The sequence below is a fragment of the Eubalaena glacialis genome, chromosome 10 (genome assembly GCF_028564815.1).
Source record: "Eubalaena glacialis isolate mEubGla1 chromosome 10, mEubGla1.1.hap2.+ XY, whole genome shotgun sequence".
NCBI classification, from domain to species: domain Eukaryota; kingdom Metazoa; phylum Chordata; class Mammalia; order Artiodactyla; family Balaenidae; genus Eubalaena; species Eubalaena glacialis.
This window is the reverse complement of record NC_083725.1, coordinates 104,295,642-104,319,414: the sequence shown is the minus strand read 5'-3', so window position 1 is coordinate 104,319,414 and position 23,773 is coordinate 104,295,642.

Here is a 23,773-nt window from a genome sequence, read left to right as displayed (position 1 = left end):
CTCGCCATATCCTAGAGAATAGGGGTTAAAAAACAGGCATTTACAATGCAGTGGGATAAGTGCTACTAAAAGGGAGTATATTTGGAGGACACAATTGTTGAGCTAACCTGTAATGTGAGAGCAGGCAGGGCTAGTTCAAGGAACTGTAATTCAATTGGCTGGAGCTTCAAGGGCAGACTGGAGAAGTGAGCTAAGTCAAGTCATGGTAGACTTTTCAGTTTCTCACAACATTGCGAAGGGAGTCCTAAATTCCCTACTCTTCATCCACTTCAACCCCAAATATCTTTTTACTCAGGTCTAACCTGTAGTTCCCTTTCTGACTCTGTAGAGTGACCCATGTCTTAGGAAGTACAGGGGATTCTCAGAAAGCTGTGGCTGCACTGGATGGCAGATTGCTCTTTGCTGGAATCCAGGCTGCCTGTCTGGGCTTGCCTTTTCAGCAGGAGAAGGGATCCAGCTGGGGCTGACTTGAGTCAACTTGCAAAACTCATTCCACACATGTGTTCTCTAGAGCCGACTGAGAAGTCCTTCACTGGTGGCGTTAAAAATAATTATTTGTCAGTCTGTTTGAATATGGGAGGTCTGGTGCTGGCTGTGCAAGGAGAGTCTGAAAAGAGCAAAAGAATCAGAGGCATCAATTGGTTTCACTGAGCACTAGAAGTCTTTAAAAATTAAAGTTTAGTTTTCTCGCCCCAGGGTTTTGTTTTAGTTCCCTGAACAAAACCATCATTCTCTGTTTTTAAAGACAGGAAAGACAGGGTTGCATTGTTGTGTTTCACCGTCCACCCTTTTACTTTCCAAGATGTCACAGTATAACCAGTTTGGCACCATAGTGCTCTTCTGTTCATGCTTTCTCCCTTTGGAGTGGTAGCTGGGAAAATTGATTTTTTTTTTTTTTTTTTTTTTTCAGTCTGAGTGAGGTAAGCAAAACGTGTTTGGGCTGGGGGGACGGGGGAGAAATGACTTCATCAGACTCAACTTTCCAATCCTGATGGTGTCAACTGAAAAAAATGCATAACGTGGGAGTTGTGAATTAAGTTTTACTTGGGGCAGAATGCGGACTGTAGCCCAGGAGACAGCCTCTCAGATAGCTCTGAGGAACTACTCCGAAGAGGTAAGAGAGAGGGTCAATATACATGTGATTTTAGTGAAGTGGGAGGTGTGCAGTCAAGCACACATGTTGGCAGAGGCTGGCTGCCAGTCACAAGAAGCTTGCTGCTGGTCACGAGGAACACATGTCCCCGTTAATGATTTTAGTGTTTTTCTAGATATGAGAAGATGCAAGAAATTGGGCTCATAAAATCTTCTCCCCAAAATATCCCATTCTGCCAGTTTTTCCGGAGCACAGAGGGCCTCATTCCTGGTCTCCTCCCTGAACTCCTTTGAGGGTGTGCTGAAGGCCAGTGACTGCAGTGACTAGTGACTTCATTCTTATAGAACCCCATGTTGAGTGAGAATTTTTAGTTGGCAATAGAAAGAGATTAAAAATGAAGTCCAAATTAGGATCTATCCAGTCTGATACTTTCCCGGAGAAATGGACACTATCCTCTGGTTGGTCACACTGATTCTGCTCTGGCCACATTAGTGGTCTTTGCCAAGTGACATTTATTTTCAGAATGGATGCTGTCATTAGCCTATGGCCATCCAGTGTCAGTATTTTGGAATGTGCCCAAAATAAGGTTGGATAAACAAATGCTCAGGTTTTTCATTCTGGATTAATTCAAGCCAAGAGGGCAACTTCTGTTGGCAGCCCATGATCTGGCTGAGACACGCCAAAAGTAAATTGTGTTTCCTAAGGTGGTAACTAGCTCATCGATTAAGGGCTACTGATATATTTGTTTGGTTCTTCACCTGTGCCAGGGGCTTTACCTACACACGCTTATTTAATCCTCACTACCATCCAGTGAAGCAGGTGGTATTATTTCTCTTTTATCGGATGATAAAAATCGCTCAGAGAGACCAGTGATTTGTCAATGATCACAAGCCAGCACAATAAGTGGGGAGTTGGATGTAAATCTGGATTTATTTGATGCCTAAACTTGTGTTTATTCTGCTGCACCCATAGGGCAAAAGGTAGAAAATTCGGTTTGCATTCTCACCAGTCTCCTTCTGAGATGAATGCCCCTCTTTTTGTGTGTCTGTAGCAGTGAAAGTTTCAGAGATTTTTAGAGGAATGGCAACATACTGATCTGCTGCTGAGGGGAACATTGCTATGGGTGGAACTCAGGGTGGCTCTCTGTTCACATTTCCTCTAGATCTCACAGACTGTTTTGGAAAGAGGCCAGGTTCAAATAAATAAACCAGCAACTTCTCCAGTGCTCAAATACCCAGTATGATGATCCTGGAGTCTAACAGCAACTTGAGAGAATTGGAACTGGGATTTCAATTACAAGAATGGGCTTTGGGGTAGAGATTTAGGCTCCATTTCTGGATAAACATTTTACTTGCTGTGTTTCCTTGGGCAAGTTACTGCATGTCTCGGAGGTTCAGGTTCCTCGCCTATAAAATGGTGATATAAGATTTTTTCCTCTCAGTTATTTTGATGATTTAATGTGATAATTAATGTAAGTGACTGGCACATAATAGGCTATTATTAAATGGTAATAATTTAATAAATTATTTAATGGTAACGATTATTTATTATTAACGTGAAGTCAGAACATTAGGGATCTGATTCTGGCTCTTCTATTTGCTTACTCTTAAACCTTTGCTTAGTTACTTAATATTTACGGGCCTAACCTAACACAAAACCGATACACAAAACCCACAAAAGACAAAACAAAGCAACAAATAAAAACAACTCCATAAAATAAGGGGTTTTGATTATATCCCAACATTTTCACTACCAAGTATTCCGTCTCTTAATCTACATCTACTACTTGAACTGCATTAATACTAAATTTGTTTTCCTATTCTTAATTAATCAAAGATATATATATATATATCTCTGAGCATGCAGCATGAACAGTAAGAATTAAGCCAATGATAGGAACAAAACAGTGGTAAATATTTTTAATAAGTCCATGTTTTCATTAGTATATGAGGCCTTGTATAAACATTCAATTTCCAATAGTTAGTTTTTGAATATCTAAAATAATTCACAGATCCTTCTTGGTGCTTTCTTGGACCCCTGGAAAATTGAGAACTCCAGGTTTGGTACTACTGGCCTTGTCTAAGGTTCCTTCAGCTGAGTTAGGTCTTCAAAACCCTGGGCCTGTCCTTAAATTTTAAGGCTACTTTCCCCTAATTTTCTACTATTTTTCCCTCAAATTTCTTTTTTTTTTTAACATTTTTATTGGAGTATAATTGCTTTACAATGTTCTGTTAGTTTCTGCTGTATAACAAACTGAATCAGCTATATGTATATATATATCCCCATACCGCTCCCTCTTGCGTCTCTCTCCCACACTCCCTATCCCACCCCTCTAGGTGGTCACAAAGCATCGAGCTGATCTCCCTGTGCTATGCAGCTGCTTCCCACTACCTATCTATTTTACATTTGGTAGTGTATATATGTCCATGCTACTCTCTCACTTCATCCCAGCTTACCCTTCCCCCTCCCTGTGTCCTCAAGTCCATTCTCTACAACTGCGTCTTTATTCCTGTCCTGCCCCTAGGTTCATCGGAACCATTTTTTTTTTAGATTCTATATATATGTGTTAACACACAGTATTTTTTTTTCTCTTTCTGACTTATTTCACTCTGTATGACAGACTCTAGGTCCATCCTCCTCACTACAAATAACTCAATTTCTTTTCTTTTTATGGCTCAGTAATATTCCATTGTATATATGTGCCACACCTTCTTTATCCATTCATCTGTCGATGGGCACTTAGGTTGCTTCCATGTCCTGGCTATTGTAAATAGAGCTGCAATGAACATTGTGGTACATGACTTGACTCTTTTTGAATTATGGTTGTCTCAGGGTATATGCCCAGTAGTGGGATTGCTGGGTCATATGGTAGTTCTACTTTTAGTTTTTTAAGGAACCTCCATATTGTTCTCCATAGTGGCTGTATCAATTTACATTCCCACCAACAGTACAAGAGGGTTCCCTTCTCTCCACACCATCTCCAGCATTTATTGTTTGTAGAATTTTTGATGATGGCCATTCTGACTGATGTGAGGTGATACCTTATTGTAGTTTTGATTTGCATTTCTCTAATGATTAGTGATGTTGAGCATCCTTTCATGTGTTTGTTGGCAACCTGTATGTCTTCTTTGGAGAAATGTCTATTTAGGTCTTCTGCCCATTTTTGGATTGGGTTGTTTGTTTTTTTGATATTGAGCTGCATGAGCTGCTTGAATATTTTGGAGATTAATCCTTTGTCTGTTGCTGCGTTTGCAAATATTTTCTCCCATTCTGAGGGTTGTCTTTTCGTCTTGTTTATGGTTTCCTTTGCTGTGCAAAAGCTTTGAAGTTTCATTAGGTCCCATTTGTTTATTTTTGTTTTTATTTCCATTTCTCTAGGAGGTGGGTCAAAAAGGATCTTGCTGTGATTTATGTCATAGAGTGTTCTGCCTATGTTTTCCTCTAAGAGTTTGATAGTGTCTGCCCTTATATTTAGGTCTTGAATCCATTTTGAGTTTATTTGGATGTATGGTGTTAAGGATTAAGGAGTGTTCTACTTTCATTCTTTTACATGTAGCTGTCCAGTTTTCCCAGCACCACTTATTGAAGAGGCTGTCTTTTCTCCATTGTATATTCTTGCCTCCTTTATCAAAGATAAGGTGACCATATGTGCATGGGTTTATCTCTGGGCTTTCTATCCTGTTCCATTGATGTACATTTCTGTTTTTGTGCCAGTACCATAGTGTCTTGATTACTGTATCTTTGTAGTATAGTCTGAAGTCAGGGAGCCTGATTCCTCCAGCTCCATTTTTCTTTCTCAAGATTGCTTTGGCTATTCAGGGTCTTTTGTGTTTCCACACAAATTGTAAAATTTTTCGTTTTAGTTCTGTGAAAAATGCCATTGGTAGTTTGATACGGATTGCACTGAATCTGTAGATTGCTTTCAGCAGTATAGTCATTTTCATAATGTTGATCCTTCCAATCCAAGAACATGGTATATCTCTCCATCTGTTTGTATCTTCTTTAATTTCTTTCATCAGTGTCATAGTTTTCTGCATACAGATTTTTTGTCTCCTTAGGTAGGTTTATTCCTAGGTATTTTATTCTTTTTGTTGCAATGGTGAATGGGAGTGTTTCTTTAATTTCTCTTTCTGCTCTTTCGTTGTTAGTGCATAGTAATGCAAGAGATTTCCATGCATTAATTTTGTATCCTGCAACTTTACCAAATTCATTGATTAGCTCTAATAGTTTCGCGATAGCATCTTTAGGATACTCTATGTATAGTATCATGTCATCTGCAAACAGTGACTGTTTTACTTCTTCTTTTCTGATTTGGCTTCCTTTTATTTCTTTTTCTTCTCTGATTGCCGTGGCTAAAACTTCCAAAACTATGTTGAATAATAGTGGTGAGAGTGGACAACCGTGTCTTGTTCCTGATCTAGAGGAAATGGTTTCACTTTTTCACCATTGAGAATGATGTCACCTGTGGGTTTGTCATATATGACCTTTATTATGTTGAGGTAGGTTCCCTCTGTGCCCACTTTCTGGAGAGTTTTTATCATAAATGGGTGTTGAATTTTGTCCAAAGATTTTTCTGCATCTATTGCGATGATCTTATGGTTTTTATCCTTCAGTTTGTTAATATGGTTTATCACATTGATTGGTTTGCATATATTGAAGAATCCTTGCGTTCCTGGGATAAACCCCATTGATCATGGTGTATGATCCTTTTAGTGTGCTGTTGGATTCTGTTTGCTCGTATTTTGTTGAGGATTTTTGCATCTATGTTCATCAGTGATATTGGCCTGTAGTTTTCTTTTTTTATGACATCTTTGTCTGGTTTTGGTATTAGTGTGATGGTGGCCTCGAAGAATGAGTTTGGAAGTGTTCCTCCTTCAGCTATATTTTGGAAGAGTTTGAGAAGGATAGGTGTTAGCTCTTCTCTAAATGTTTGATAGAATTTGCCTGTGAAGCCATCTGGTCCTGAGCTTTTGTTTGTTGAAAGATTTTTAATCAGAGTTTCAATTTCAGTGCTTGTGATTGGTCTGTTCATATTTTCTATTTCTTCCTGGTCCAGTCTCGGCAGGTTGTGCATTTCTAAGAATTTGTCCATTTCTTCCAGGTTGTCCATTTTATAGGCATATAGTTGCTTGTAGTAATCTCTGATGATCCTTTGTATTTCTGTGGTGTCAGATGTTACTTCTCCTTTTTCATTTCTGATTTTGTTGATTTAAGTCTTCTCCCTTTTTTTCTTGATGAGTCTGGCTAATGGTTCATCAATTTTGTTTATCGTCTCAAAGAACCAGCTTTTAGTTTTATTGATCTTTGCTATCATTTCCTTTATTTCTTTTTCATTTATTTCTGATTGGATCTTTATGATTTCTTTCCATCTGCTAATTTTGGGGTTTTTTTGTTCTTCTTTCTCTAATTGCTTTAGGTGTAGGGTTAGGTTGTTTATTTGAGATTTTTCTTGTTTCTTGAGGTAGGATTGTGTTGCTACTAACGTCCCTGTTAGAACTTCTTTTGCTGCATCCCATAGGATTTGGGTGGTCATGTTTTCATTGTCATTTGTTTCTCGGTATTTTTTGATTTCCTCTTTGATTTCTTCAGTGATCACTTCATTATTTAGTAGTGTATTGTTTCACCTCCATGTGTTTGTATTTTTTACAGTTTTTCTCCTGTAATTGATATCTAGTCTCATAGTGCTGTGGTCACAAAAGGTACTTGATATGATTTCAATTTTCTTAAATTTACCAAGGCTTGATTTCTGACCCAGGATATGATCTATCCTGGAGAGTGTTCCATGAGCACTTGAGAAGAAAGTGTATTCTGTTATTTTTGGATGGAATGTCATTTAATATCAATTAAGTCCACCTTGTTTAATGTGTCATTTAAAGCTTGTGTTTCCTTATTTACTTTCATTTTGGATGATCTGTCCATTGGTGAAAGTGGGGTGTTAAAGTCCCCTACTATCACTGTGTTACTGTTGATTTCCCCTTTCATGGCTGTTAGCATTTGCCTTATGTATTGAGGTGCTCCTATGTTGGGTGCATAAATATTTACAATTGTTATATCTTCTTGGATTGATCCCTTGATCATTATATAGTGTCTTTCTTTGTCTCTTGTAATAGTCTTTATTTTAAAGTCTACCTTGTCTGATATGAGTATTGCTACTCCAGCTTTCTTTTGATTTCCATTTACATGCAATATCTTTTTCCATCCCCTCACTTTCAGTCTGTATGTGTCCGTTAGTCTGAAGTGGGTCTCTTGTAGACAGCACATATATAGGTCTTATTTTTGTATCCATTCAGCCAGTCTGTGTGTTCTGGTTGGAGCATTTAATCCATTTACATTAAGGTAATTATCAATATGTGTGTTCCTATTACCAGTTTCTTAATTGTTTTGGGTTTTTTTTGTAGGGCTTTTCCTTCTCTTGTGTTTCCTGTCTAGAGAAGTTCCTTTAGCATTTGTTTTAAAGCTGGTTTGGTGGTGCTGAATTCTCTTAGCTTTTGTTTGTCTGTAAAGGTTTTAAGTTCTCTGTCAAATGTGAATGAGATCCTTGCTGGGTAGAGTAATCTTGGTTGTAGGTTTTCCCTTTCATCACTTTAAATATGTCCTGCCGCTCCCTTCTGGCTTGCAGAGTTTCTGCTGAAAGATCAGCTCTTAACCTTATGGGGATTCCCTCGTATGGTATTTGTTGCTTTTCCCTTGCTGCTTTTAATATTTTTTCTTTGTATTTAATTTTTCATAGTTTGATTAATATGTGTCTTGGCGTGTTTCTCCTTGGATGTATCCTGTATGGGACTCTCTGCACATTCTGGACTTGATTGACTATTTCCTTTACATTTGTTAGGGAAGTTTTCAACTATAATTTCTTTAAATATTTTCTCAGTCCCTTTCTTATTGTCTTTTTCTTCTGGGACCCCTATAATTCGAATGTTGGTGCATTTAATGTTGTCCCAGAGGTCTCTGAGACTGTCCTCAATTCCTGTCATTCTTTTTTCTTTATTCTGCTCTGTGGCAGTTATTTCCACTATTTTGTCTTCCAGGTCACTTTTCCTTTCTTCTTTCTCAGTTATTTTGCTATTGATTCCTTCTAGAGCATTTTTAATTTCATTTATTGTGTTGTTCATCATTGTTTGTTTGCTCTTTAGTTCTTCTAGGTCCTTGTTAAACGTTTCTTGTATTTTCTCCATTCTATTTCCAAGATTTTGGATCATCTTTACTATCATTACTCTGAATTCTTTAGTAATAGGTAGACTGCCTGTTTCCTCTTCATTTGTTTGGTCTGGTGGGTTTTTACCTTGCTCCTTCATCTGCTGCATATTTCTCTGTCTTCTCATTTTGTTTAACTCACTGTGTTTGGGGTCTCCTTTTCTCAGGCTGCATGTTTGTATTTCCCATTGTTTTTGGTTTGTGCCCCCAGTGGGTGAGGTTGGTTCAGTCGCTTGTGTTGGCTTCCTGGTGGAGGACACTGGTGCCTGTGTTCTGGTGGGTGGGGCTGAATCTTGTCTCTCTGGTGGGCAAGACCACATCCACTGGTGTGTTTTTGGGTGTCTGTGAACTTAGTATGATTTTAGGCAACCTCTCTGCTAATGGGTGGGGTTGTGTTCTCTCTTCCTAGTTGTTTGGCATGGGGCATCCAGCACTGGAGCTTGCTGGCTGTTGGGTGGTGGGTCTTAGCATTGAGACAGAGATCTCTGGGAGAGCTCTCGCTGATTGTAGTTACATAGGGCTGGGAGTTCTCTGGTGGTCCAATGTCCTGAACTTGCCTCTCTCACTCAGAGGCTCAGGCCTGACACCAGGCCAGAGCACCAAGACCCTTTCAGCCACACGGCTCAGAAGAAAAGGGAGAAAAAAAGAAAGAAAAATAGATAAATAAATAAAAATTATTAAAATAATAAAAAAGAAGAGAGCAATCAAACCAATAAACAAATCCACCAATGATAACAAGAGCTAAAAACTAAACTAAGATAAATATAAAAATCCGAAACAAATCAGTCACAGAAAGCAAACTCCAAGTCTACAATTGCTCCCAAAGTCTACCACCTCAATTTTGCAATGATTCATTGTCTATTCAGGTATTCCACAGATGCAGGGTACATCAAGTTGATTGTGGGAATTTAGTCTGCTGCTCCTGAGGCTGCTGGGAGAGATTCCCTTTCTCTTCTGTGTTTGCACAGCTCCTGGGGTTCCTGCTTTGGTTTTGGCCCCACCTCTGTGTGTAAGTTGTCCTCAGGCATCTGTTCCCACCCAGACAGGATGGGGTTAAAGCAGAGGCTGATTAGGGTGCTCTTGCTTGCTCAGGCTGGGGGGAGGGAGGGATACGGTAGTCATGATTGGAATGCGGGGCGAGCCTGCGGTGGCAGAGGCTGGCATGACATTGCAACAGCCTGAGGCACGCCGTGCGTTCTCCCGGGGAAGTTGTCCCTGGATCCCAGGACCCTGGCAGTGGTGGGCTGCACAGTCTCCCGGGAGGAGAGGTGTGGCTAGTGACCTGTGCTTACACACAGGATTCTTGGTGGCAGCAGCAGCGTTAGCGTTTCATGCCCATCTCTGGGGTCCACGCTGATAGCCGCAGTTTGCGCCCATCTCTGAAGTTAGTTTAGGTGGTGCTCTGCCTTCTGTGGGCACACGGGGAAGGAATCCCCTCTCCTTGTGCACCCTGAAACAATGGTCTCTTGCCTCTTCGGCAGTTCCAGACTTTTTCCCGGACTCCCTCCCAGCTAGCTGTGGCTCACTAGCCCCCTTCAGGCTGTGTTCACGCAGCCAACCCCAGTCCTCTCTGTGGGATCGGACCTCTGTAGCCCGAGCCTCAGCTCCCAGCCCCCACCTGCCCCGGAGGGTGAGCTGACAAGCCTCTCGGGCTGGTGAGTGCTGGTTGGCACCATCCTCTGTGCAGGAATCTCTCCACTTTGCCCTCTGCACCCCTGTTGCTGCGCTCTCCTCCGTGGCTCCGAAGCTTCCCCCGTGCCCACCCCCTGTCTCCACCAGTGAAGGGGCTTCCTAGTGTGTGGAAACTTTTCCTCCTTCACAGCTCCCTCCCAGAGGTGCAGGTCCTGTCCTTATTCTTTTGTCTCTGTTTTTTCTTTTTTCTTTTGCCCTACCCAAGTACGTGGGGAGTTTCTTGCCTTTTGGGAAGTCTGAGGTCTTCTGCCAGCGTTCAGTAGGTGTTCTGTAGGAGTTTTTCCACATGTAGATGTATTTTTGATGTATTTGTGGGGAGGAAGGTGATCTCCACGTCTTACTCCTTCGCCATCTTGAAGGTCCCCCCTTCCCTCTAATTTCTGATAAACCAATTCACTGTTGCTAGCATTCATGCACTCTGATTGTGCCCCCGCCTTTTTATAATACACACATCTAGGGCCAGGACATCACTCTGGATCCTTGTTACTCAAAGCCAGGTCCATGGACCAGCAGCATCAGTATCACCAGGCGGCTTGTTAGAGATGCTGACTCTCAGACCCCACTCCAGACGGACAAACCTGACTCTATAATTGAACAAGATCCCCAAGTGGTTTCTGTATTCATTAAATTTGAGAAGCACTGGATTAGAATCCAGATTTGAACTGAGCATCAAGCAATTCCCTAGTAAATTCGAATTCCTGACCTGTTGCCTTGCACAAGCCATTCAACTTCCGTGAGCCTCTGTAAAATAAGGATAAAAGTGCCTGCTTGTCTTACCTGGAGGTTTTGTTGTTAGTCTTAAGAAAATAAGCAATAATAAAATATTTCATAAGCTTATTAACTAATCTAAAAACTCAAAGTGTATATTGTTTCATAATTATAACTTTTTTTCTAAGAATCGGAATGAAAATTTTACTTAAATTCTTTTTACCATTTAGAAAACTCTTGAGAATCACATCACTACTCCCCTTGGGGATTATGAATACCTCCCTCTCAGTTCTGTCAAGATTGAATTAGAGTTGTCTGTTTACCCTTCTGCCTCCTCTTGAGATTAACTCCTTGAAAACATTAACATGGAGGCCATATTTGACTCACCTCCGCTTTCTCTCCTTCCTTCTATGTGCTCCTCTATCTTCTCCGAGTGCCTGGAACAGAGCAGACCCTCCATACGAGCTCGCTGCACCAACAAATAGATACAATACTACTTGATAGCATCTCTCTGAAAAACAAAATGCAGCCAGTGCAGTGAGTACCTGTACCACATGTTTAATAGTGTTGTTAAGAGAATCAAATGAGACTGGGCACGCGGTGGCCCTATGTGAGCTGTAAAACACTGGGTAAAAATGAGAGACCATTATTAGGCATATGTGGTCTGACAGGGTCTTACAGATGGCAGTCACCTGTCATGATGAAAATTGTCTTTAGCCAAAGCTGAAATGGTAGTGACTTCAGAGGCTCTTGAGGCAGTGAATTATAAGCTCTTGTTTCTGCTCCATCCTTAGCCAGAGTTTTCATTCGCCATGTCTGTTTGCTCCTGGGCTGTGTGTCTGCTGTTGTGCTGCGGTAGGGCAGCCACCTTGTTAAGCTGGTGTGCACACCCTGCTCTCAGCAGCTGTGGGTGGCCTTCTGGGGTGCTGCGTTCGGTTGGCAAGGGCTCTGTGCCTGTGCCATATACTTGCTGTGTTTATATGCTGGGTTGCTTCATTAGGAGGCTGGCTCAGATTGTTTCACTAAAAACAATAAAGCCCACACTGGAATAGAAAAGAGTTGAATAGAACGTTTATCTTTTTACAGGTCAAATCAATGAGTAATTTTCTGGTTTGAAGGCAGTATTTAACATTCTGTCTGGGGAAATGCTGTCAACCATGTCCTATCCCAAGCTGGCTTCATTAAAGAGATTGTAAAAAAAAATCTGAAGATTCTTAGACTATACCTTTTTCTTTGTTTAAACATTTCCAGGGAGTAGTTGCTCTCCATGTCTTGATCCTGATGTGCAGTCCTCTTAGAAGTGGGCCATGTGCTGCCGACACGCACTTGTGCAGGTAAGCTTTCTTTGAATGCTGTGAAGCAGGAAGGCAGACAGGCTCTTTACCCATCAAATTCAAAGAATTTGACACCCATACTGCATGTCAAAGGCAAGGATGGAAAGATGCTTCCACCTGTCAATAATTGGGGCCTACTGCCCAAAGCAAAGGAGAGAGGTGGGTTGGGGGAGTGGTCCAGGGATGACCAGTGCCTTGTGTTGTCATAAACAGTGGAATAGTCCAGTTGTATCTGACTCCTTTCAATCACTGAGTCACTTCCAGTTTGCAAGCTAAGAGGCCTCAACCTTCAGTATCTTTTTTAAAAATGTCAACTTCTATTCTAGCATCCCAGAGTTAATCCATTCACCCAACTTTATCAGTGTACAGACAAAAAAGAGGGTAGGCTCAGAGAGGTCAAGTGACTGGTTCAAAGTCACACAGCTAATACTAGCAGAGCTGGGATGACATCTTTTGCTGGTGAATTAGCCCCATTGTCCTCATAGAGAAATAGCAACATTCACGGAGCATGGGAGGATGCCTTTATTTTATTGATTGAACCAAAGTTTGAAGGAAATTTGTAGCTGTGGGACCTTGAGGGAGCTACCTAGATATTTTGAAAACCTCTCATCTGAATTATTCTCATCTGTAAAATGGGGATACCTGTATTGTCTACAACAGGTTTTGTGTGTATTAGATGAGATCGTGTTCACAAACTCTTAATACACTTTAGGAACACTGTTGAGGAAGAGAGACTCCAAATAGACCCTTCCATTCCTGACATATTAGAATTTTGGGCTGTACAAATACTGACTTGTTTGTTATTCATCATGTATTAGAAAGTATTCAGGTGTTAAACATAATGCAACTTGGAGAATATGACTCTATAACCTTAAAACTGAAATTTCCTTACATCGAATATAGTAGCATAAAGAGATTTTAACACTGACTTCAGAAAAATTTTAAGACTGTTTTCAAAGAAAGGTCCAATGCAGTGAGCAACCCTCTCTAACTGGGTAAATTGCGAATATGGGGACAGGCTGTTGTTTTTTCTCTAGGGACAAAAGAGCTCATTCAAATGATTTCATGGGAATCCATTCTTTATGGCCCGTTTCCATGGGCACTAGCTAAACCTTGTGCAGGACGACACGCTGTAGGGCCAAGCACCAAAGAAGGCAGCCCAGTGTCAAGGAAGCCAATGCTGTCCTGCCTCCCTGGCCTGCGCACGGACTTGCTAAAGCCACTGGATTTGCGAGTGCTCTGATTTCTGGGCCTTTTCTGGAGCTCAGCGGCTCCCTCGGAGCAGTTTACACGGTTAGCTGTAGATGGCGATGTGCACCAAGCACCTCCACAGAGCCAGTGGCGGGGGAGGGGTGGGGGGGGGCGCATCCAGCTGTGCCTGCTGAGGCTCAACTCTGTGAATCCTGTTTTAAGTTCCTCTGGTTGGTCATAACCCAGCAGTTCCCCTCCTGGGCCCCCTGCTTACCCATCATCCTCCCCCGCTACAAGCCGGGAAGGACAGCTCTGTCTCCCCTACCTCCCCCCTACTCGCCTTTTCTTTGCAGCAGTCTGTGATTAATGGCAGCGCCGGCGAACAACTGAGAGGGAGAAGGTACTTGCGTAATGGAACGGCAGATAGATTAAATGCAACCGGGTGCCGAACCTCTTTAGAGAGAGCATCCTTGCAATTTTCTTTTGCCTTCCCTCCCACAGTGGCCCCCTCCTCAGAGCAGAGGCAGGCACAGCGACTTCATTAATCAAGGCGCTTTGCAGGGCCCGATGAATTTTAACAGCAAATTGTCACTTACAATCCTTTGCCGTCTCATGTATCCCTGAGCACTGGTTATTTCATCGTCACCAATTAATCAAGGCAGCCACAAAAGCCACCCTAGAGTTTATTAGCAGAAAACAGGTTGTCTGTTCCCCAGTGACAAGCTTTTTCTGTTACTTCAAATGTGAAGAGTACCTTTGCTTTAGTTTTTTGGTTGAGGACCAACACCCGTGTTGCTTATATTCCTATCTTTCTAAGATGATCATGTATCAGATTGTCCTCAAATCTTATTATGTTCCTTGCTGTGAGGACTGGAGCACCTTGAATGGAAGGTTGACAGGAACAAACCTGAGACAAGATACTTTTTACCTGTAACGGTTCTCAGGAAACCTGGCTGCATGTTGGAATTATTTAGCGAGCTTTTCAAAAATACCCATGCTCTTGGGCCACATTAAAAGCAAATTTATGACAGATAAAATACGGGGACAGGCTGGGCATGGATATTTTAAAATTTCCTCATGTAATTTGCATTCTGACAACTCTTGAAAAAATTCCTTGCTCCCTTGGAGTTGATAGTTTATCTATAAAACAAGAAATTTAGATCAGAGATTTTCATAGTAAGACCATAATCCTCTTTAATTTTCAACATAGATATTTTGAGAAGCTGCACTGACTGAAGCAGTTACGTGTATATGGAGTTTCAGAGCTGCTTTAGTGAGGTTACTTATCCCTTTCCTCATCAACTTTCCCCAAAACAGAACAACTTTGTGGCCAAGTATTTGCATAATGCATTTATTCTCTTCTTCTGTTTATTCATTCATTGTTTTAACAAACATTTATTGAACATTTGCCTCTGAACCAGATTAAATCTCTGCCATCATGGATCTTAAAATTCAACAAATACACAAATTACATTTTGTTACAGTCATGATAAGTGCTATGAAGGAAATAGGCAGGGTGCTGTGAGAGCATTTGATGGAGAGACCGAATCTAACTTGTGAGTCAGAGAAGGCTCCCCAGGAAGTGGCATTTACTGTGAGACCTGAGAGATAGGAGTTAGTTGATAGGAATGGGGTTGGAATGAGGAGAGGGAGAGGGTTATAGGCGAAGGAATAATCTGTGCAAAAGGGCAGCGGGAAGAAGGTTTATTATAGGTATTGAAAGGAAGTCTAGGGGGAGAACGTGAAGTTTGAGGCTAAGAGGGAGGGAGGGGCCAGATTATGTGGGGCTTTGTAGGTCATTTTTGGGATTTTATTTGAAAGTTAAAGGGAAGCTATTACATAATTTTAAGAAGAGGAGTTAAATACTTAGACTATGCGTTTAAAGATATTGCTTTAGGAGAAGAATTTCCAGAGTGGCAAGGTAAGGACATCAAAAACACACTCCTTTATAAAAACAATAGTGGCAAGAATTGCAAAAATCAGCTTTTTCAGAACTCTAGAAATTAACCAAAGGCTTGCAAAAATTTAAGGACTGTTTTATTAAGAAAAATAGTTGAAACTCAGTAAGAACAATGAATTTGTGGTGTTTTAACTTGCTGTTTTCCTATCTCCGGCTCCCCACCTCTCCAGTAGTTTTGAAAAGTAGCAGCCTTGCACCATGGTAGCTATGAAATCCAGAAGGCTAACAACCACTGGAAGGGGTGTCAAAGTTATGGAGCTTCTCAAAAAGCCTTATCCTCAGAGAGTTGTCACTATTTGACCTGCCTGGCAGCTCCCTGGAAGAACTGATTCACAGGGCTTGTTTCCTTTTGATCTGACTCAGGGATCACTCAGTGTGAAAAGCCCCTTTTTTCAGGGCATCTGCTGACAATCACTGGCATTTGTTTAACACCACAACTGCCTAAGGCAGTTTTGCAAGAGACTGACAAAAAAAAAAAAAAAAAGAAAAAAATCTGGGAATAAGATGTCTATAGGGGTTTTGAAAAGCTCTAACATATTCCTGGTGATTTAGAAGGCCATGCACATGTACACGCCAGTGCACATACCCAAAAAAGACCTAAGAAGGCCCTTTCACCTCTGCTGACCTTAAGGGTCCGTGCAAGCAGGAAATAAAGACTGACGCAGATTTGTAAACTTTTGGAGGGTGGAAGATGTGCCCTACCACACAAACAGCCCCATAGCAAAGAGTGAGGGACTTCCTGGTTCAAGGCATTTAAGAAAATCTCTGTCCAATCATTAGCTGACCACTGAGATATAATTAAGCAGAGACTTCAGTCAGTGGTTAGACATAACAAGGAACACAGAGTTTGCAGAATTTGACCAAGAAATTCACTAAATGAACAGTAGCAAAGCAGCAACAGCAACACAAAAACCCTGCACGAGTGGGGGTTCTGATTTTAGAGTTGCCAAAATGTACTTATTTATATGCCAAATTATTTATAATGACCAATTTTAAACAAAAAAATTTAGAAGACATGTAAAGAAACAGGGAATTATGGCCTATACACAAGGAGAAAAAGCAGTCAATAAGAACTGTCCCTGAGGAAGTCCAGATATTAGGCTTATTACAAAGCCTGTAAACCAGCTATTATGAATATGTTCGAAGAACCAAAGGAAACCATGTCTAATGAATTAAAGAAAAGTGTAAGAACAATGATAGAAATGGCTCCTACGAGAGACACCTTTTAAATTCAAACACAAAAGTAGGTTGGGGTGTAACACAATGGAAAAAAATATGTCATCACAGTAACACAGTAAGTGGCAGCAATAATATTGGACAAAATAGATATTATTATAAAAATGGTTACTAAGGATGAAGAAAGACATTTTATAACAGTAACAGGATCAATTCATCAGAACAACAAATATTGTAAATATATATGTCCCTAACAACAAAACCACGAAATACATAAAGAAAAAATTGACACAGTTGAAAGGAAGAAAAAGTTCATTTTTTGAAAAGATCAACAAGGTTGACAAAACTTTAGCCAAACTGAACAAGGGAAAATGAAGAAATAATAAATGGAGAATTAAATACCACACTTTTAGTAATGGATATAACAAGTAGGCAGAAGATCAACAAGGAAATAGAAGACTCATAAAACACTATAACCTGAATGTACCTAACAGATATTTATAGAAGACTCCACCTAACAACAGCGGAATACACATTGTTCTCAAGTGCATAAGGTAGATTCTCCAGGATAGACAATGTGTTAGACCATAATACAAATATCAATAAATGTAAAAGGATTGAAACCATAAAAAGTAAAATCACAAAGGAATGAAATCAAAAAGAAATTTTGAAAATTCACAAGTATGTGAATACTTCACACACTCTTCCAAAAATAGAAGAGGATGGAACACTTTGTAACTCATTCTATGAGGCCAGTATTACCTTGATATCAAAACACAACAAAGACATCACAAGAGAAGAAAACTACAGATCAGTATCTCTTTTAAATATGGAGGCAAAAATCCTTTGAAAAATGCTAGAAAACCAAATCAAGCAACATACATAAAACAAAATTTTTACCACAACCATGTAGGATTTATCCTAGGAATAAAAGGTAGTTTAACATCTAAAAACTAATTAATGTAATACACTATACAAATAGAATAAAAGACAAAGACCATATGATCATATCAGTAAATGCAGAAAAAGCATTAAAAAAAATTCATGAAGAAAAAGCTCAATCAACTAGGAAAAGAAGGGAATTTCTTCAACACAATACAGGGCAACTGTAAAACACCTACAGCTAACATCATACTTAATAGTAAAAGATTGAATATTTCCCCCTAAAATCAGGAGCAACACAGTGATGTATACTCTCATCACATGTAATCATCACTGCACTGGAGATTCTAGTCAGAGCAATTAAGAAAATGAAATAAAACAAATCCCAAAGAAAAAGAAAGAAGTAAAACTATCCTTAGTCACAGATGACATGCAGTTGTACATAGAGAATCCTAAGAAATCCACTAAAAACTATTAAAACTAATAAATGAGTTCAGAAAGATTGGAAGATACAGGCTCAATATACAGAAATTAATTGCAATTTTGTACACTAGCTACAAAACATTTAACATGAAATTAATTCCCCTTTACAATAGCATCAGAAAGAATAAAATCCTTAGGAATAAATTTCACACACACTCAAAAATGCAAAATGTAAACTCTGAAACCTACAAAAAAGAGTGTTAAAAGAAATTAAAGATGACCTAAATTAATGTAAAGACATCCTGTGTTCAGGGATAAGAAGAATTAGTATGGTTAAGATGGCAATAGTCTCCAAATTGATCTATAGATTCAATGCAATCCATATGAAAAATCCCAGCCAGCTTTCATGTAGAAATTAATAAGCTGATCCTAAAATTCACATGGAAATGTAAGGGACCCAGAATAGCTAAAAAAAGAAAAAAAAAAAATTGGAAAAAGAACAAACTTTGAGGACTTACACTTCCCAGTTTGAAAACTTACTAAAAAGTGACAGAGCACAAGACAGTGTGGTACTTGTATAAAGGTAGACATGTAGATCAATGAAGTAGACTTGAGAGTCCAGAAATAAATCTTTATGGTCAACTGATTTTTGACAAGGGTGCCAAGACCATGTTAAGAGGAAAGAAGTGTCTTTTGAACAAATGGTGCAGAAACAACTGGATAGTCACATACAAAAGGGTGAAGTGCATCCCTATGTTACACTCTATTCAAAAATTAATTAAAAATGGATTATAGACCTAAATATGAACTAGAAGTATAAAATTCTTAGAAGAAAACATAGAAGTAGCTCCTTATGCCCTTTGATAGGCAACAGTTTCTTAATTCTGACACCAAAAGCACAAGTGACAAGAAAGCAAATAGACAAATCGGATTTCATAAAAATTAAAAAACATATTTATCTCAAAGGACAGCACTGAGGAAGTGAAAAGACAAAATATTTGAAAATCATATATCTGATAAGGGACACTGATCCAGAATACATAGAAATATTTATAACTCAACAATAAAGACAACCCAACTACAAAATGGGCAACAATTCGAATAGACATTTCTATAAAGAATATATACACATGGTCAATAAGCTCATAAAAAGATGGTCAACATCATCAGTCATTAGAAAATACATAAATGCGCAGTGAGATATCACACCCACTGAGATGGCTAAAACCAACAAGTCAGATGATAAGAAGTGTTGACAAGACCATGAGAAAATTATCATACATTTTTGATGGCATTGGAAAATGGTGCTGCCACTTTGGAAAACAGCTTGACAGTTCCTCAGAATGTTAAGAAAGTTATATCAGTGTGAAAGTCCACTTTTAGGTACATACCTAAGATAAATAACGTATACCACACAAAAACTTGTAGATGAATGTCATAGCACCATTATATATATAGTCAAAAAGTGGAAACATCCTAAATATCTCTCAACTGGTCAATGGAACTGTGGTTTATCCATACAAGAGAATATTATTTTGACAATAAAAAGGAGTGAAGTACTGATACACACTAAAATATGAAAGAACCTTGAAAGTAATATTTTAAGAAGCCAGTCACACATGATGACATATTGTATGATTCCATTCAGTTCAGAATAAGCAAATCTATAGAGATAGGAAGTGGGTGAATAGTTTCCAGGGCTGTGTCGGGGCAATGGGGAATGTCTGCTAATGGGTATGCGGTTTCTTTTGGGAGTAATGTCAATGTTCTAAAATTATATGGTGGCGATATTTGCACATCTCTGTGAGTATATTAAAAACTTGTGAGTTGTACAATTTGAATCAGTTGATGGTATAGGGATATCTCAAAGATGTTATCAAAAATATTACTTTATATACTTCATGGATGTATTTGAGGCAAGAGTGTACATACTGAGAGCCAATTTAGAGACAAAATTGCAACAATTCAGGATGAGTGATGATGGTGGCCAGGACTAGGGTGGTAGCAGTAGAAGTCTATAGACTTGGAAAAGTGGAAGATTTGAAAAGTATTTAGGTGGGATATATAATATCAAGAATACTAACATTTGTAGATCTTTTAAAATTTTCTGGCTTTGTGCTAAATTCTTTGTGAATACCAATTCATAATCCTCCCAATGACCCTTTGTGGTAGACTCTATTTTAAACTACATTTTACTAATGGGGAAGCTGATATACATAGAGATGAAGTCAGTCTAGGCTTAGTACCTCTGTGTAAAGAGCTTAATAAAATATTGGTATTATCTATTAATGGAGCATAGTTTTAGGAAATGTCAGATGACCCTGCTCTCAACTTGGAGGCTGCTTAGCTAGTTAATCATTTCATGTTGTTTCACCTTGGTACTTTAGTGCCTTCTAAATATATACTCTTAGCTAATGTCTCTTAGATTTATGCCCTCCATAATAATAGATCAGTAGTAAGCCCACAGTCTGGGACTAAGTCCACAATCTGGGACTAAGCCCACTTCCCCAATGGAAAGGATCAAGAGAAAAACTCCAGAGACTCACAACTCTTGACTTCACAATACTCTCAACTTAACACGCTGTATGCTTTCAATTGACCAGCACTGATTTCATCATACACCTTATCCTTTATGTCAATCATAACAAGAAGCGCCAAACAACCTGGTTACTCCTTACCTCCCTGTTCTTTTTACTCGAAGGCTCTGCATATCCTTTTTTTTCCCCCTAAGTCTCCACCTTCCCTAACTGCTGAATCTTTTCCACTCTCACATCGGGAATTTGTGGTCTATCATCAGCAAAACCCCTATTTCTAAAACTCTTCTTTGAGTATTTTCTTTATCTTCTTACTTTGAATAAAACCTAGTTTCTCATCTCTTCTTTCTCTCTACTCTCTTTTTAATGATTTCATCCAGAATTATATCAACGATTCTATACTCATGACTCTCAAATTTATATATTTATTCAAGACCTCTTTTCCAAAGTCTAGATGTCTATCTCTCTATCTTTGTGTCTCCCTCTTTCTCTGTTTCTCTGTCTCCTCTGCTTCCAATATGCTCTGAGCCATTATTATCTCTGTCTTCCAAAGTGGTCTCACTACATTTTTGCTTTGTCCCTTACACTCTATTCACATGACTGCTGAAGAGATCCTTTAAAAACCTAAGTCAAATCTTGTCACTCCCCTACTCAAATCCTGCGTTGATTCCCCATTTCAACCAACGTGTAAGTCATTGCTTGTAATAGCTTTCTACCAATCTATAACCTTTCTGACTTCATTACCTCTCATTCTTCATCTTGGTCATTCCCCTCTCTGTAAAAACTCAGAGTACAACTCTGACCCAGGACACATACATCTGCCCAGAACTGTCTTCCCTTAAATATCTATATAGCTCACTAATTCAGTTTCTTCAGATCTTTTAACATTTTTCTTTTTGTTTTGTATGGAATATCAGGTTTCCTTGCTATCATTTTCTTCTTTGCATTGTAGATTCTCTTCATTGTATGGCTTTAAAAAAAATCTTCCCGTTCTTTTTAATTTTATATTGAACTTTATCTGCCCACTGCCTGTGTTCTTTCTTCTGATGGTATTGGGTCTTCTGGACTCTGCCTTTCTCCCTGCTTATCTCAGTTTAATCCAGATTAATGGATTAGTTACCTATGGTTTAGATATCTTCTGTGTATCAGTCTTTGTCTTAGATTCTGGGGGACTTTCCAAAGGAAACAAAATATGTGATCCATATTTGTCAGGATAACATATTTGTTATTGTAAGTGATATCAAACCCAAAGGAAGGTTGAAAAATCAGTTGATTGTATAGGGCAGTTCTGGGACTCAGAAACAACTTAACTAGGGACTCTAATACCATCAATCCTCTCTTCATCTATTACTTTTACTATTCTTGGGAATTTTGCTTCATTTTCTTTCCCTGCAGTTTTGCTTTATTCACATGGTAGGAAACCTAGTTTTTGACAGCTCACAAATTTTATATTTTATAGTTTTATCACTGAAAGGAGACTATTTTGCTATTCTTTCTGGCCCAAATACTATATACACCCGGAGGAAGGGTCTCATCATCCTAGCCAGGGTCTGCTGCTTACCTGTGTGCAAAATGTGGTAGGATGATATTGTACAAAAATTGCTGCTTCCATGGAAGCCAAGTGGATGGGAGCTTGTATTTCCCATAAAAGCAGGTGCTGTTTAGATGAATCAATATATCCTCTACTTGAACCGTATAATCTCAGAGTTTGTGTTTGCAGAGAAATACCAAATGGTAATTGAGGGAAATATACATTCAGAGGAAAGTTTATATTCAATCAAACTGCATGGAAGGGTTGCTTAAAAAAAATGAAGCAACTATGAGCTGATGGCATCAATCTGAAGAGTTTTGGGAGGTTAATATTAAACCAGTATCAGGTACAGTTGAATTTTAGAAAGATCAAGGGACCCAGGATTATTTACTCCAGTTATTCCCATAACTGGAGTGTCTGGGCCCTTCAGAATCTTGGAAATGGAGAGAGAGTGTTCTGTGAACTATTTTTTAAACACATTTTTCCTATTAAATTTCTCTCCCATGGTACAAAACAACAGCAACAATATCAACAAAAAAGCTTTATTTACTGAAACTGCAGATATAACACGAAGCTGCAAATAAACAAAATCTTCCCCTACCCCATTTTCATTGCCTCCCCCATCACATTATGTAATTATATAGAGACACCTGGGGATTATTTCTCTTGAAAAAAACAGTATCATATTTTACATGTTACTTTGAAAATTTATTTTCTCTCAATAATATGTCATGACCATCCCTTCAAGTCAGTAACTATAACTCTAAAGCATTGTATTTCAAGGAGCTGCTTAAGTTTTCACAGCAATAAAGTACCACACTTTATTTAACCATTCATTTATTGATGTTATTCAGATTCTTTCCAGTTTTTCTCCTTTGATGATCCAATAAAACTTGCCTTAATACTTTGGCTTGATAACTTGTACTTTTATTTCAACACAACAGAGTCCTAAAACTATTATTTCTCTATCAAAGGTTATATCTATTTTAAATTTTAATGGATATCACTAGATAATTTACAAAGAAGTTGTAGTTCATTTTCAAACCAGAAATATATATATAAGAATAGCCATTTCTCCATGTCTTCAAAGATGTGATATTGTATTCCATTTTAAGTGTGGAAATATAATTTCATTATTTACTTGCTTTGTTCTGATGACTATTGCAGTTGAATATATTATTATATGTTTATTGCCTGTTGAAATTTTTCTTTTGTGAATTGCAAATACATACTCTTTTATCAGCTGTCCATTGATTTATCATTTTTCTGATCAATTTGGATGAGTTATTTGTATATTATGTAGTGATAATTATTTCTCTGTTACATATGTTGCAAATTTTCTCTAGCTTAATATATGTGGATGTGACTTTTTGTTAATTTTTTCTATAAACACAAGCACACATAGTTATTTTGCCATTATATATATGCCTACATACATGTATATATATACTTTTCCTTTATAACATTTGAGTTTTTGTGTTTTGAAAACTCTAGCAAGAAGATCCCACATAGCTTATTAGAAGCGCTCATTTTGAGAGTACAAATACAATTTTGATGAATAAAAAATTATGAAGTGAGATAGCTGCTTAATAAATGGTGTTTTCTTAGTAGTGTTCATCTTTCAAAATACGGAGATTATGGTGACTTCAACAAAAGATGTTTGGAAGTTTCTGGTCTAATACAAGTGACCCATTTTAAGGTAAAGCAAAAAAGATAGAATAGTGAAATGGCTTGTATCTGTCTCTGTCTGTTTTCGAAAATGAGCAAATTTAATGAATTTGTGAAGTAAAATATCTGAAAATACATTTAATGAGAAGATGAAACTGGCTACATATACCTTCCAACTGACTTCTGCCTTGTTACATACTTCTTACCACTTCTTACTTCATACCACTGACTCCTACGTTGCTTTACAGAAAAGAGCTAGCCCAACAAAGTAGTAGTGGGGAGGGTTAATCCTTTAAGGGCACACTTGCATTAACCAGATAGAGCCAACCTTAAGAGCAGATAAGATTTCTCTTAATCCACACTGATTCTTTGGATTCTCTTAATCCA